Consider the following 15,943-nt stretch of genomic DNA (forward strand, 5'->3'; position numbering starts at 1 on the left):
GTCATGCCCAGGTGGAGAGTCAAACCTGGAACATGCGACTTCCTCAGATAAATTATGAATTTTGTGTATAATAATTACACCGCCAGTTCATTCCTGGTAATTCTGAATCTGCAGTTTGGTTTGCATATATAAGCAGGATAATATTTAGTTTTTGAGGGCTGACCGTCGAAACGAGGAGTCAAAAAATAATAAGAAAGTTTTTTTTGTATTTATAAGGATAAGCCTCTGCATACGTTGTTAATTCTATATTTTTCTAGACTTGAGACGAGAACGAGAATTGCCCTCCCAAACCGAGACGGATGTTTATAAATTGAGACGAGACTGTCAATGAGACATTTACAAATAAACACGAGACAGACATTTACAACTCTCAACGAGAACGAGACCAAGGCTTCCATGTCTCGTCTCGAGAGGAAACGTTTTATGCGAAGTAACATATTTTTAATTACATTGGGCGAGATTTTGTACTTTAACTTTAAAACTGGCAAAGAATAATAATAATAGAGACAGGTACAGCAGTATCTTTACGGCGTTGATACGTATATACAAGGAACAATTTCCGAATGGTGTTACGTTTCGTAGATACAAAGAAAATGCACCATTGTAATAAACCTTGCACGAATCTACATGCCTGAAGATGCATAAAACGTGCACTCAAGTTTTTTTCTGTTTTTTTTTTTTAACATTCATATGCAATACACATGATCTTGTATTTGATTTTTCAAAATAACTGGCCTAAAAAGACGAGCGGCTAGGGGCAGCATTAGCACCTTGGGAAATACATGCTAACAACACCAAACCTGGCCTGCCTAACCTATCCACGTAGGCATATAATAGCATAAATAAGCATGTAAATAGGTTTGGCAAATTATAATTTGTTTATTTAAGCTATTATATACATACGTGGATAGGTTAGGCAGGCCATGTTTGGTGTTGTTAGCATGTATTACCCAAGGTGCTAATACTGTCCCTATCCGCTCGTCTAAAAAGGACCACAGCTTGTACGTATGTACAATGTATATTTTCCTGGTGAATATTACTGTTTTTTGTAAAGAAATATATACGTTCTTGCATTGCACTAGCATATAACGTTGCACGAAACTACCTATCTGAAAGTATATACAGCCTGGAGTTTTTCTTTTTTCTTAATAAGAATAAAACATGCGTACATACAGTACTACGGTACTTTACATTACTATTTGATTCTTCCTTTTGTGCTAAGATGATAGTAATTCCCAAAATGTACCTTGTACATGGAACCGTTGATTAACGATTTTTTTTTGTGCTATTCGAATTTGTTTTGAATACAAAAATTTAACTTTCTTCTGCATCGTTAACCAACTTTCACAAAAGCTGCATTATAAATAAAGAAGAAACCTATAAGATGATCAACGTTGATAATACTAATACTCGCTATTCGCTAAAGAAGGGGTTACGGATTGATAAATTATTAACAGAAACGAATGATAAATTAGTAAGAGCAGAATAGAAGATTGCTCTTCTTTTTCCGTATATTTACACAAACTCAGATATGTCAGCCTTGCACTAAAAATTGAATAAATGTAACTTGCATTTTTACGACTTCGTAAAATTTTGGTCACTGTTTAGTAGTGTTTAATATTTTTTAAAAAGTCACCGTATGTCTTACTGAAAGATAAGACGAGGAATATTCTTTTTTGCATTATGTTAATTGGAGTACGTGAAAAATAAATTGAAAATTTTGTAAGCTTCCCACTACTTCGAAAGATTACGGGTTATATTCTATCATATAACATACATTTGATATTATATGAGAGTACGACACATGCATTACCTACTTCTATCAGCTGTTTCATTTTATTGCAATAAATATTTAGTTATTTTAAACATATTTCAGTTGAAAAAAAATCATGCATTTGGAATTGACAAGCAGACATTAGCACGTAATAAACAAACAAAACACAATCGAAAACACAACTTCCTCCAGTTTCTGTTGCCAGGTCGTACGGCAAGCAGGAGAAAGTTCCACCCAGCCCTGGCCCAAAACCATGGTAACGGTTGAAGTTTTTGCTTTCGATGACGTGTGACCGGCCAAGTGAATGCATCACTTCAATGTGAAGTCACGTGAAATGACAAAACGACAGTGTTGCAGTATGCAGATATTAAACACCAGAACAAGAACAATGTCTAGATGAGGATGTGTACTACAGGCTGTGGAAAAGGAGATGCGATAGCCACTAACGCCGTCAAACGGTTGGGCGGGAACTTTACGTCACATACCATGAAGAAGTAATAGGATCTGAGCTGATTATGTCATTTGCGACTAGTCCACTCAGAATTAGTTCACTTCATCAAATGATTTACTAAATCTCATCAATTTACATTGTCGAATTCATTATTTGAGTTTCTTTTTTTTTGGTTTAGGTTCAACATCTTCTCCGAAGAGAAAATTATGCTCATTTCTTTGTTTTCCTTGACCCTGTACATCCAGGTGTGTTATATACAGTGTACGTACAACTATAGATTGAATTGTATATGATTGTATCTTCTCCAAATATGATGTATAAAGAAACAAACTGCCGGAGAAGTAAGTGAGGTCAGTGTACAATTTTATATTACTATTATAGTGGAACCACAAGCAGAGAAACCTGCGCAGACTCGCGACTCCTGTGCACCGTACTCCAGTGTGGAGGGAAGGGGGAGAGTGGAGCATGCTCTCTTGTAGCCCGAGTTGAACGAAAGAGGAGGAAGGTTCTTTTTCTTGTGGTCGCTCTTATAAGTAAGGGGAACTGTGATTTTCCATTCATCTATTTTATCACTTCTTCATCATCTCAATTGACTTAAATGGCCGGAAGAGCAAAGTAAATTTATCAAATATAAATACAAACACGTACCGTTTAATAAATAACCAAAATGGAATGAAAAGTTAACAGTTTGTATTTTTATTGCTTTATGTGAATATGTAGGGAAAAGCGAGAGAGAATTGTACACCAATGGCAAAGAAATGGTAGGCGAATTTCCCCATCACCATTTTCCTCCAGTCTGTTTTCCCCAATCTGGTGATTACAAATTGAAATAAGCAGAGGTAAACACCCGCTTTCCATTTTTTAAAACAACACAGGATGTAGAACAAAAAAGATGAAAATAGCGATGGACAATTTGCCTACTATTATCTATCTCTTCATGAATAAAAATGCGTATAAATTTAGAACCACAGTAAAGAGCTTGTTAATGTAACATTTGTTTTATAGAAGATTATTTGTGTCACATTTTCCATTACAAAATACACTAAATTACTTCTTAACTTTCTTAAAGTATTATTGTTTTTACTAATTAATAGATATAACTAGACTATAGGTTAGTACACCCAATTCAACAACCCAACGTCCACGGAGTACATCTTGGACTGCATTTTGCAGACTAACGAGGCTCTGGTGTCTGGACCTAAAGCCCGTATAATCCTCGTAGGACTGTGTTTGTGCTGTCCTGAGTTTTGTCCTTATGTGATGCACACAAAATGTTAGAATCACTCACTCACTCTAAACTAAAGAAATATCACAACGTAAATTAACATAACACAACTTAAACAGCAACAATACAACTTTGATTGGAAATTAAATCTAAAAAATATAACGTATCGAAGATCTGCAGTATTTATAGGTGTTATGTAAACACGCCGACCTTACCCGGGTCACTTCTGGTAGGTAGGGCAAAGATGAGAACTTTGAACTTTCGGAACCAAACATAACAACTTCTCTCTTCTCATTTATTGTTCAACAATAATATCAGTCACATCTGGCTCAAAAAAATAGTTCATTCTCTCAGGTTACCGTGCAATGTCACACTCTTTCCACCTTTTAATGTGGAGTCTTTAATTTCTGGAGCAGAAACCAAGTGCGGCTTCTTGCATTGAGGTCCAAGAGAGAGCACGTCAAGGTCAGTGGAACGCGTAGAAGCTATCCATTTCCTTGCTTTCTTCCGGTGGTACGCTTTGCATCTCTTAGCTTTATCTGCGACGTTTAAATGCCTAATACGGATAAAGGTTCTTGTCCGTGCGTACACCTTTATAACACAAGGATCAAGTTCGGGGCTCTTGTCTGCTAACGCTTTGGCCAGTGTTTTGATTATTCCCCGTCCTTTAGCTACTGTTCTACCGTGCATAGTACCAAAGATAACTTCGAATTCCTTCACTTTCTCCAGCCATTTTTCTGATGGAACGATCAAACCGCCTCGTGATATTTTCTCGATCCAACCACTGGTAGAAAAATTACGTGGTGAGATCTGTAGAACCTCGCCAGTAGGATGCCCAAGAGTTTTATCTACTGTTCGGCATCGGAAAGCTACGTAGCCTGCCAAATATCGCAAGCCTTCCTCACAACACTCACTTTCAACGACTGGGAAAGGTACGCACTCTAGGGTTAAATTGTTCACAGTAACATCGCGAATTTCTGTTTCATCACTCTCAATCACAGAGAGGACCTGTGCCATTTCAGGAACCAGGCCTGTGAAAAGTTGGGAAGTAAAGTAGTCTGAGTTATTGTTGCACTCCATCGTAACAGGCGAAGTATTTTCCAGGATTATACTCCCTACATTCCTGCTCATAATAAGAAGTCGAAGGCGGTTTTTGAAGTCGACAGGGAGAGGGTTGTCGTGTGTCCTTCCGATTGCCCTGACTTGTGAAAACAAATTTTCCAGACAATCCTGATTTAACCGTAATGTTAATAAATAATCTATACTACAACTTTTCATATCATTGTATAGACCCAAGAGGGAGCGAATGGATGTCATGAATCCTTTCTGGAAGGGTAGAAGTGACAAGGATTTACCTACTCTCATATGCTGACACGTGTTGTAGAATTTTTTTAGCACTTCATCCTGAGCCTGATATTCAAGTCCGAAAGCACTTCCTACAGAAGCGTCAGCTTTCTGGGGGATTCTGCTATTCATTATGTCGAATGCATCGTTGACCAGGTGAAAGAAATTTGCAGTCTCTTGTTCTTCGGGAATTGTGTAGCTAATTGCTTCTGCAGTATGTTTCGAAAATAACTGGCAAGCAAGGGATACACGCTGTCGTTCTCTTCCTGACACAGATAGGTGATACTGTGTCAATTTAGGGCACAGCTTTATTTCTCCACAATCGATAGTTAAAAGCCGTTCAATGATTTCCCTACCGATATGCTTCCCTCCAGATAGAGTTAAACCATTATCTACAAAGTGGTTTCGGAGCAGCTTCATCATGTGTGGTATATCCGAAAAAACCCACACTCGTGAGTTTGGTTCTGTGGGATTCGTAAAGCAAGGATTCATGTATGTTACTGCCAAATCGTTCCACACTTTAGAGTTTTTGCCTCCCAAGTCACAAACTACAGCTACCACTTTAAATCCAACATCGTGCATCTCTGTAATTGCACTCTTTAGCAATGATCCTGTCATCTGCACATCAAAGTTATAATATATTGGTTGTTTCCAATTACTTATCAAACCACGTGCCATAATTACTTGCACTTGACTGTAAGGGCCATATACCTTATCTTCCTCTTGATCATACGACCTTCGAGAGTCAATGTTCATCTCATCAAAGCACAAAACACTTAATATTTCATTTTTCCCTAGTTGAAATGCTTGATTCTTCATTAATGTTAATACATCGTGTAAAAACCCAGTATTACAATGGAAAGAACGCGAGACCCACCTCTTAAGAGTCGATAATGCTGGTAATGGCATGTGCATTTTGGACCTCAAATAACTATAGCATCTTTTGGAAATGCATCTCAACGTTAGGGCTCGGCTTATGTCGTCCTTTTTCCAGCAAACATTCTTCTTTCCATTAACAAGATAGTCAACCTGTGCTTCCGTAAATATACTTGTCAATGTTTTAGTTGCAGTTTCTTTGACGTTTATTTTACTTTGCTTGATTTCATTACTTTTCTTTCTTAGAGTTTGCCTCAATCGCCTTGTTTGTCTTGTAAGTTGATCAACTTGATTTTTCAACCGCCTGTTTTTTATTTCTAGGTTTCTGATTCTAGTTTCTAATGCTTTTTGTATCAACGAGCTATGTTCATTTACCTGTATTTCTTTATCTCTTGTTTGCTTTTTTTTCTCACTCATTATTCCTCCATGTATGGGCACAAAGTTGGAATTGTCAACTTTAGTAAATTAAATAATTTCATCAGGTGGTACCAAATTCATCGTTGGTACTGCATCTTGCTTAAGAATCTTTCTCCGATGTAAACCTAAAAGTTCGCTTTTCAGATCACGTACATAATCTTGTGGGCAGAAATGCGCACTGCAGATTCTAGCATTCGCATGATTCACGTTAGAGTTTCCACAAACACGAATCCAAAGCTCGGTGACGGAAGAATCCTTTGGAAAAACGTGGTATATAATGCCTTTTGTTTTGGCACTGTAATTTCTGCATCCTACTATTGCGCACGAAGGCATTTTTCATTTTATACTGAGGACTGAGAACACGGTACAAAATCAGATCACAAATGACAATAGTTTCCAGATGTTACTATAGTGCTGATTAAACAATATAAAAAAGTCAAGACAGCGTTTGTAATTCTTCTTCTTCGTGACCCTCACCGCCGGGTGTGTGCCAGTCTTGGTCAAGAAGGTGTACAACACTGGGAATTGTGGAGGAGTACCATAGAATTGAATACGTAGTAGTAGTTGTGGTCATATAGTTATCGCAATACTATACTTCACTTCACTGAACTGTAACACTGATCACAAACTTGCATATACACACAAATTTTAAAATTAAATACTACTCTGACTGGCAAAACTATATAATATCCCCATTGTACGAGGGGAGGGAGACGATAAGAGGGAGTGTATGATACAGGAAATGGTATCTTGGCTCTGTGCGGTCTGTTAAATAGGGCGTGTCTGTGTTTGTTCCTTAACGGCCAATGGAACAATATATAATTTGGCGTTTGTTTGATTACTCTTCAATCACATACAGGAGATTCATAACGTGATGTTCTTTTGATTATATGAAAAAAATACTGGTGATATTTTTAAGGATTCTATAGAGCATAAGTTTAAAATGTATTATACAAATTAGTAATAGTATTTTTAATATTTGTGGCAACGTATTCAATTCACTGAATTATTCTTAAAAATGTATACTACTATGTAAGACCATTACAGACACATTAACATTTATTTCATAGAACGTATAAGCTATATTAAAAAATACAATACTTCTGCAATTGAATTGTACTTTATGACCAAGTTACAAAGCAAAAATTAAACCATTAAGCTAAACTCCTACAGCTTATCAAAATCTAATTACGGCTTCGCAGTAACCAACTTAGCTTTGAACAAAACTTCGTATATATTTTGTGCTTATAAAATACCGACACGAAAGTTGTCGTATTAATCATTTTACACATCGGTAAGAAGCCACACTTGGTTTCTACTGCAGAAATTAAATACTACACATCGAAAGGTGGAAAAAATCTGCCCTTGCATGTTAACCTGAGACTGCAGTGGCGTGCCCAGGATTTTCGAAAGGGAGGGGTTACGTATTTACGGTAGTCATCCCTCATTTTGTCATCTTTTCCTACATTTGACGTTCTTTCTTTTTAGGAATACTGGGCCAACGGGAACTGTTATAACCCCCACCAACTCCCCATTGGGCACGCCGCTGCTTGTGAGAATGAAATATTACTACATGCCAAGTTTGCGTGAAAGCAAAGTTGAACAGTATTACATTTCATGTTAGGCACACTGTGATATATTCGCGGAAACATGTGCACTAAAGAAAAAAATACAAGTGCATTGCCTAGTGTAAATATAGCGTACATAAATGCTCATTTGAACTTTTCTTTTCTGGTATGCACAGTACATTATGTTCAACGTACTTGGAAGATGTATCTTGTAATAAATAATAATAACAAGTGGTGTGCGCTATCTAGAAAAGTCGGGACCGGGATCGGAAAGAAAAATTCCGTCCCTATCCCGACTCCAGCAAATGACTTCCCTACTTTTCTGGATACCGAGCAGTCGGGAAATACCGAATGGTCATTTTAAAACGGTATTAATTATTTTCTTTTCTACATTGCAAGTGCCTGGAACTTATCGGAAATTGTTAGTTTTCATTCCAGAAATGCAAAGACAATCAATTAAGGTGAAAATGACGTGTAAAATTTGAAATTTTCAGTGCCTCGGAAAATTTCGGAAATTTCCCGTCCCGAAAATTTCCCGACTAGTCGAGAAATTGCGAATATTTCCCGTCCCGAATGTCAGGATTTAAAAAAATTCCCGTTCCGATCAATAATATTCTGTCCCGCATAACAATAAGTACCTATCGATATTTATTTTCAATTTGTATGAAGCCACAAAATGTAAATGGGTGGAAATGCTCATTTGTGTACTCGATTTCGTGTTTTCAGTTTTTTGGTATGGTTTTCCTATCTGCATAGTGCAACACTAGCGCATAGATTTGGAATTCATTTCATGGATAAATTCACTTCTTACCGTCGTTTCGTCATTTCGAGTAAACAACGGATTGGCCCAACCTTACTTCTAATAACCTTGGTTCCACCTTACAAGGCTGAGGATAAAAATGCTTGGTGCAACCCACCGCCGCCTAAATCTCCCGCCTGTCGTTATCCAGCACTTTGTAAAGTGGCAGATTGAGTGGCGATGGTGCAATGGCCCTTAGTGGTGAAGTTGTGAACCAACCAATTAATGCGTTCGGGGTAACGAGATGAGGCGCCTTTATTCGCAGTACAAAATTCAAAGTAATTATATCGTACCATTTCAGTATGGGATTTTGTTACACACATGGGCGTATATATAGTTCACGGGGGGGGGGGGGGTGGATGGTATGATTAGGGTTGCTTTATTTCGTAAGTGAAAATCCAGGACACTGCTGGCCGGAAGCTTGTTGGGGAGCATGGAGGGAGGGGATGTTGGACCCGACAAAGTTGTGTGTTGTAGTCACGAAGTATTGATACTTTTCTGTTCATCTTCTGTCACTGCGTTTTTAAGAACCAAATTTCTTTAATATGATTCGAGGGGGAAAAAATAACTGATTTGATAGTCTCAATGCAGTTTCTTATCGCAGAAATTCCGAAACTATCAGGAAATTGCAGATATTGGTCTGCAGTCCCATCTGGTGTGTGGAATTGCGAAATTTCCTTCCCATCCGTATCCCGTCCTATACGTCTCTAATTTAAGAGAATGAAATAAGCCCGAAGGAATTTTTTATGAACAAGCGGATAGAACAAGGAAACTGGTAACTTTAGTGAACCAAAAAAAAGAGGGGGGTTGGACCCGTTGAATCCCCCTTCAATACGCCCATGGTTTTACACATTATTTCCTTGTAATAATTATACATAAACTAAGTATAGATATGTACTGTGCAACTAATGTAATCTTGTCAGTGTATTTTCTCTTATCTGCACAAAAATATTTGATCATAATTTGCGCAACAAAAATGGAACACAAACTGAAATTGCTTTATGGAAAAGAAAGTTAAATAGGCTTTATAAATAAAGTGAAGAATGTTAAAATTCCTATTTTGCACTACATAGGTTACGGTAAATATAAGTTTAAAAAATATTTTTGAGTGTCTGGTCAGCAATCAATTTTATAAGCAAAATTTTTCGCATGGCCTGAGAACACACACGCAGCTGAACCCTTTCATTTATCTTGCACGTGAGCAGCACAGATATTTCATAGAAGAATGATCATTACAAAGCTTAGCTTTCCTTTCTCCTATCGCTCCTTCTCCCATTATTTAAATCAGTACAGATTTGTAAAACTGCTGCACGTGTTCGCTCACCGTGGGCTACCCATCCAGAACTGGACGCTCGAAGCAGACGACAAACGAGCTCTCCCTAAGGAGTGACGTAGTAACATGGCGGCGGCGTGTTTTCAGCGCAACGCTAGCCTCGCAACTTTTGAAGTCTCTTTTCTGCCTTAAACTGGACGCAGAGAAACGCGATAACTTGCAGCGGTCATTTTTTCAGGGTGTAGTTTTTAAAATTGTTGTAAAAAAATTGAGTGGAATTGTTATATTTATATTATTTCATCGTCACTAATATTATAATTGTCTTATGTCTATGTACTCTTACTTTATATATGCATATACTCTCATATTAGTATCTATGACATATTGGAGTTCCATGTAATCCCTCTCTCTATATATAATTATATATTTACATATATACAATAACAAATATGTAACCAATAACTGACGACATCTATTGCATTGTACAATGTCTAACGATGAATAAATATATTGTATTGTATTGTCCATTGCCGAACAAAAGCGTGGGGACGCAACAGGGGTGCTGCCACCTACAATAGTTTGCTTTGACCATGCTTTGACCAGGCCCATTTTTCCAAGAGTTGATCACGTTGGAAACTAGTGCCAGAATGTAGCATAATATTGCCTTAACGACATCATCTTTTATCTTGCATCCGTCTATTTGTTTGGTGGTACACCCCTCCCAAAAAATATAGAAGGACAATGTACCCTTTTCCCCCCTTTGTACCTGCGCCACCTACTTGTAAACAGAAAGTCAAAATTTTATTTTATTTTATTTTTGCTGCTGCTATTTTTTTTTTGGTAATAAGGCAAGATATATCCATTTACATTGAAATCCAATACAATACGGAAAAACAAGAAGAAAAAATAACGCTCTCACGATATCACGCGCCCCACCCTTAACCCTGCCCCAGACAAGGCCTAGTAACAACGATCAGATTGTGGTGTATGGCCGATAGCTCGTCTCGAGCTGTTTTTGTCAAGTCTGCGCAGGCAGGCAGCTAGCTATCGCGACATGCAAATGAAATCCGAAAACCTGGTTAAAAATGGCGGTGAATGTTTTTGTGCATGGGGGTTTTACATTATTTTTCCACTCGATTATTAACACAAAAGAATAACAGTGTTCAATGTATTAAAATCCAGATTCATGTGTAAGAGAAGACTGAGTGATTGGTAAGTGACGATAATCTCGACTTGCGTTAAATAGCTTCGAATGTTTGTATCATTATGGCGGTACCTAACATGGCTGCTAAGTTAGTGTTTGTGTAAATGAGGAGCTGCAGCATCTTTCGTTCGTAAATGAAGTGTTTCAAAGTTGTCAGTAATGTTTTATTCGTTAGATTTTATCAGTAACCTAATGATTGAGTGTTTGTATGTTTTGTGAACTTGAATTTAGTAACGCGCAATCTCTTGATGAGCATTCGGCAACGTGTTGTTGTATCATTGGCAAGTTTCGACCTGACTATAAAAGGTACACATACTCTTTTGCTGTACGACAACGTTATCATGTGAAAATTTGAAAAACTACGGATCACGTCAAGACTTTATTTACTGTTTTTACAGTGCTCAAAGTTTATTATGCACATCCATTTATATTCAGTGTTGCCAGAGAACTGCTAGGGGTCCGTGATACAAATGTCCATCGTTTGTTTTTCTCAAATATTTGTCCAGAGGTAATTTTACAAGACATTTACAGCACAGAAAAGTGTACTTACGAACTTGCAGAGTTTAGAAAGTGTTCGATGATGTAATGAAGGGTGGAATTTTCGGTTTTCGGTCAATTATTTCCCCTTTCAACTGTCCGTTTATTAATTTTATTATTATTTATGCTACGGGGTTGCATCGTCTTAACACACGGAACATTGCACTCTCATGCAAAAAGCAAATGGCCGGAGCAGAAACAGCGTGTCGGACAGAGATTTTCGCAGAAAACAAAACGCATTCACATTAAAATGGATCAAATCTACATTCAGGAACTTCCAAAACGCTCAAGAAAATGATTTCCGTAAGTACTTTCTCCTGTAAATTTGAAGGAATCCGTTTTACCCATACGATAATGTTACCCAATACCGGACCGATTTTTCTAATATTTCGCATACTCACTAATTGAGGCCTTCTAATCACGAATTTGAAGTTAAAATTGGGGGGGTCACGTGTAGAAATTGCAAAATAAGGGGGTCCGTGATCTCAACTGACAATGCACGATTGCTCATTATTTATCGCAAGATTTTGCGTTTCGAATACTTACGGAAAGAAATATATATTCCTAACATTACAACAACCCCAAATTTTAACTATGCTTGCCTAACCTAACTTTACCGTAAATGGTTCATGGGGCGGTAAGAGTTTAGTTTACGTCCTTTTCATAAGGAATACGTGTCATATTTCGTTGGAAAGGTTATTGTATAAGGGATTCAACAAACTAAATCACAAGGCGAGGAAAAATTTTCTGTTGAAGAAAACCGATGTTGTCCGGATATGCGTGATTGAACGTACTGAGGACATTTTTCGATGATGGAGCACATATTTAGCGGTGAAATAAGTGCTAATGGAACCTAACCTAACAGGCCTAACCAAAGCTCGTAGGCATACCTCGTTCCCGTGAATGGTTAGTGGCAGAAAGTGTAAAAAGAAAAACTTACCCTAAGAGATGCTGGCAGTCTGCTAGCACAGTTTTGAATGATGCACTGAATTATCACTGGGGATAAACGTATTTTACACTATCTAGAAGTTTTTGGGGTATTTTTGGAACCTGTTCTTCTTTAACATGCATTCACAACGCGGACACAAAGACGAGCATGCAGTGTTGTTAACTCCCATCGGTTACCACCAAAAGGCAAGAAAGACGTAAACTATACTATAGCCCATGGGGCTATCCGTCAATGGTTTGTGGGGCTACCCATGCATGGTTTTACGACCCCAAATTTTAACTGTTTTCTTAACCTAACCTTACGGAGAATGGTCATTGGGGCTATCCGTGAATGATTTGGCGCTAACTGTAATAACAAACCAATGAAAAACCTTGTTTTCGTAGCATCTTTAATGGCAAGCATCCTTCATCGAAGACGCTATTTTCGTTTCCTGCAATTTTACGATTGATGCATTATTGCCAAACTTACCTGTAATCAAATCAGTCCACATTCCACATGCTGATCAATACACGCACTGTCCTTGCTCAAGTTTAGAACGTGCTGCCGTGGACACATGTAAGCACCTTCTTTGGGCAAAATACCGAAATCCATAAGTTTATTGATTAGCCCACGACCATCCTCCTGCACACACCACCTAACAACCTGTACAACATTAACAACTTTTCTTTTACTGTTCTCTTCTGCCATTCTTACAAGATCCATGCTCTCCAAGTATGAAATCAACAGTGTGGCAACGCTGTAGACAGCTTAACTAATTGCAAATGTCAATTGTTATATCAACAAATATGGTTCCCATACTTGTATATGGAGGATCATTGCAAGAATAGAAAAGCTTATTTTACAACTTCTACACGTTAATGAACAATTTCTACACCTCACCCCAACATGTTAACCTCAGATAAATCATCATGACTAATAATTTTGTGAGTATAAGCAGTAGCATAGAAATTACAGGAGGGTTCAGTATTGTAAATTCTTGCCTTTATTCCTGTGTTGCAAAATCAAAAATGTTAAATAGAATGAAGAATACAGAGAATATCTCCAATTTCGTTAATTTTTGGTATACTAACTAAATTTGGCCTTCTAATCACGAATCTGTTGTTAAAATGTGGGGGCCATGTGAAAAAATTGTACATTATATATACCGTGCGTCCATTTCGATCTGCAGCCGAGAGATCGGGAGAAACGTGGCGGGCGGCGCTGACGGAGGTGCTGACATTTGCGGCCTGTAATGCCCGCATATTTTTATGGACATATGCAGACATTTATATAAATATTGCAAAACTAGCACTAACCTGTGTTATAAGAGTTGTTCAAAGTGATGTCCACCTACATTCACTCATTCCTGGCATCGTTTGATGAAATTTTGATTCACACGCAGTTCGTCGATGCTATGAGGGTTATTTCGGTAGACTCTATTTTTCAAGGTTCCCCACAAATAATAGTCACATACGGTAAGATCTGGCGAACGTGAAGGCCATAAACCTCTTGAAATTATTCTGTCATCAAACACCTCCCTTATAGCGTCCAAGGAATCAGCGGCGGTATGGGCTGTGGCCGAATCTTGTTGAAAATACCCATATTGTCTCTCATTATCTGATAACAACTGAAAAAACGGCGCGAGTATTTGTGTGCGGTACCTCTCTGAATTTATTGTGTCTTCAAAAAATATAGGCCCTATTATTCTTTTGGCACTTACAGCACACCACACACCAATTTTTGCATCGTGTAACGGAACTTCGTGTATTATTCGGGGATTTTCAGTGCTCCAGTATCTATTGTTCTGTGAACAAACATGACCACGCAAGTGAAACCATGCCTCATCCGAAAAAATTATTAACTGTGGATCAACAATACCATCTACAATATTCTGCAAAACCCAATTACAGAAATTTACTCTACTTACGTTGTCAGGGGGCCGTAATTCTTGCACTATAGAAACTCTGTACGGTTTTAATTTTAGTAGCTTAGTGGCTGTATGTGCTGATGATTTTGACACGCCCATCTCCTGTGAAACACTGCGTAGAGGTTTGTTTGGAGAACGTTCTAACGCTGCACCAATTTCATCGAGTTTTGCTTCGGTTAGAATCCGTCGTTTTTGCTTAGGTGTTTTAAAATTTAACGATCCAGTTTCTCGTAATTTAAGGACAAGACGTCTAACCGTATCTCTATGTGGAGGTGAAACGCCTGGGAATATCTGTACAAATTGCCTACACACGTCTCGACACGAGTCTGTTTTCACGTAAGTGTCATACATAAAAATTCTTTGTTCTAACGTGAACCTTGCGGCTGGCATTCCAATCGTCTGACTGACACATACACACTGCAATAACACAAACAAGTAACGGCAAGTAACCAAGAATAACACTCTTACGCACAGTACGAAATTAACACGCTCTTGGTTTACATCTGCCTGCCACTATATTCACAGCTCTGTAGTCGCGAAGGAACAAGAAACTTGAGCTAGGAGATTTCGGATTGCAAGGAAGCTCACGAACACCATTAGCTTTTAACGGTTCGTCTGCAGCGTAATCTTGATACAGTGTTGCACATTCGAAACCTCCAAACGATCCCCATCGACACAAAACTCTTTCAAGGATATAAACTTAAGCAGGACGTTACTGGTCAAAACTATGATTAAAATGTTTTACAGAGTATTATCTGTGGCTCTTAATATAATTTCTAAAGCGTATTTATTTGTGTATATAAGGGTGGAACTTGGAAGAATTACAGAAGAACTTTTGCGTGTTATAACACAGGTTAGTGCTCGTTTTGCAAGATGTCCACAAAAATAAGCGGGCATTGCAGGCCTCAAATGTCAGCATCTCCGTCAGCGCCGCCCGCCACGTTTCTCCCGATCTCTCGGCTGCAGATCGAAATGGACGCACTGTATATATATATACACACCGGGTGGTCCATTTATAATGATAGTATGGATTATTGCATGCAGAATGCATCCAATCGAAAAATTTCACAGAATAAAAGTTTGATACTATTGAGGGGGTAAGTCAATGCCGCAAAAATTTCGTCGCCGCCACCCACCCCTTAGGGGGGGTGGGGGTAAATTTCAAATGGAACACCCCATTCGTTTTACATATTTGGATTCCGTGTTGAAAAAGAACTTTTTGTTTGAAAAATTTTGTAATAAAATTGCAAACTTCGAACATTTTCAAACATTTGGTAGTTTCAGATTAATTTTGTTCCCTTTATGTAATAACGGTTTTGGTTTCCGTTGAGAACATTGCATAAACGAATTTTATTCAAAAAATGTGTGCAAAACATTGCCTAAACGAATTTTATTCAAAAAATGTGTGCAAAACATTGCATAAACGAATTTTATTCAAAAAATGTGTGCAAAGAATTCGGCAAAAGAAAATTGTTTACAATTTATGTTTTTGTGTAACAATAAATAATATTAATTTGTTCCAACTAACAGCTAAAACACCCATCTTTCTTAGAGCGTTCGTGGCACAAGGAAGAACATTCTTCCCAGCACATGGTGTTTATACATGGAATTTATACGAAC

The 15,943-nt window shown here is 37.9% G+C and overlaps 1 protein-coding gene across 4 annotated transcripts in view; it reads left to right on the plus strand.

The window, feature by feature from the left end:
* The first annotated feature begins 10,755 nt into the window (after positions 1 to 10,755).
* Positions 10,756 to 15,943, plus strand: part of pps (protein partner of snf) — a 110,170-nt gene continuing 104,982 nt past the window's right edge. For 3 of the 4 annotated variants that reach the window (XM_083127034.1, XM_083127038.1, XM_083127037.1), the window contains exon 1: positions 10,756 to 10,939. The gene's annotated coding sequence lies outside the window, so the exon portion shown is untranslated. Of the gene's footprint in view, positions 10,940 to 11,015; positions 11,084 to 15,943 lie in introns of those variants that run through there. The other variant, XM_083127036.1, reaches the window with a different exon arrangement.

The sequence above is a fragment of the Lepisma saccharinum genome, chromosome 8 (assembly GCF_977018435.1).
Source record: "Lepisma saccharinum chromosome 8, izLepSacc3.1, whole genome shotgun sequence".
NCBI lineage: Eukaryota > Metazoa > Arthropoda > Insecta > Zygentoma > Lepismatidae > Lepisma > Lepisma saccharinum.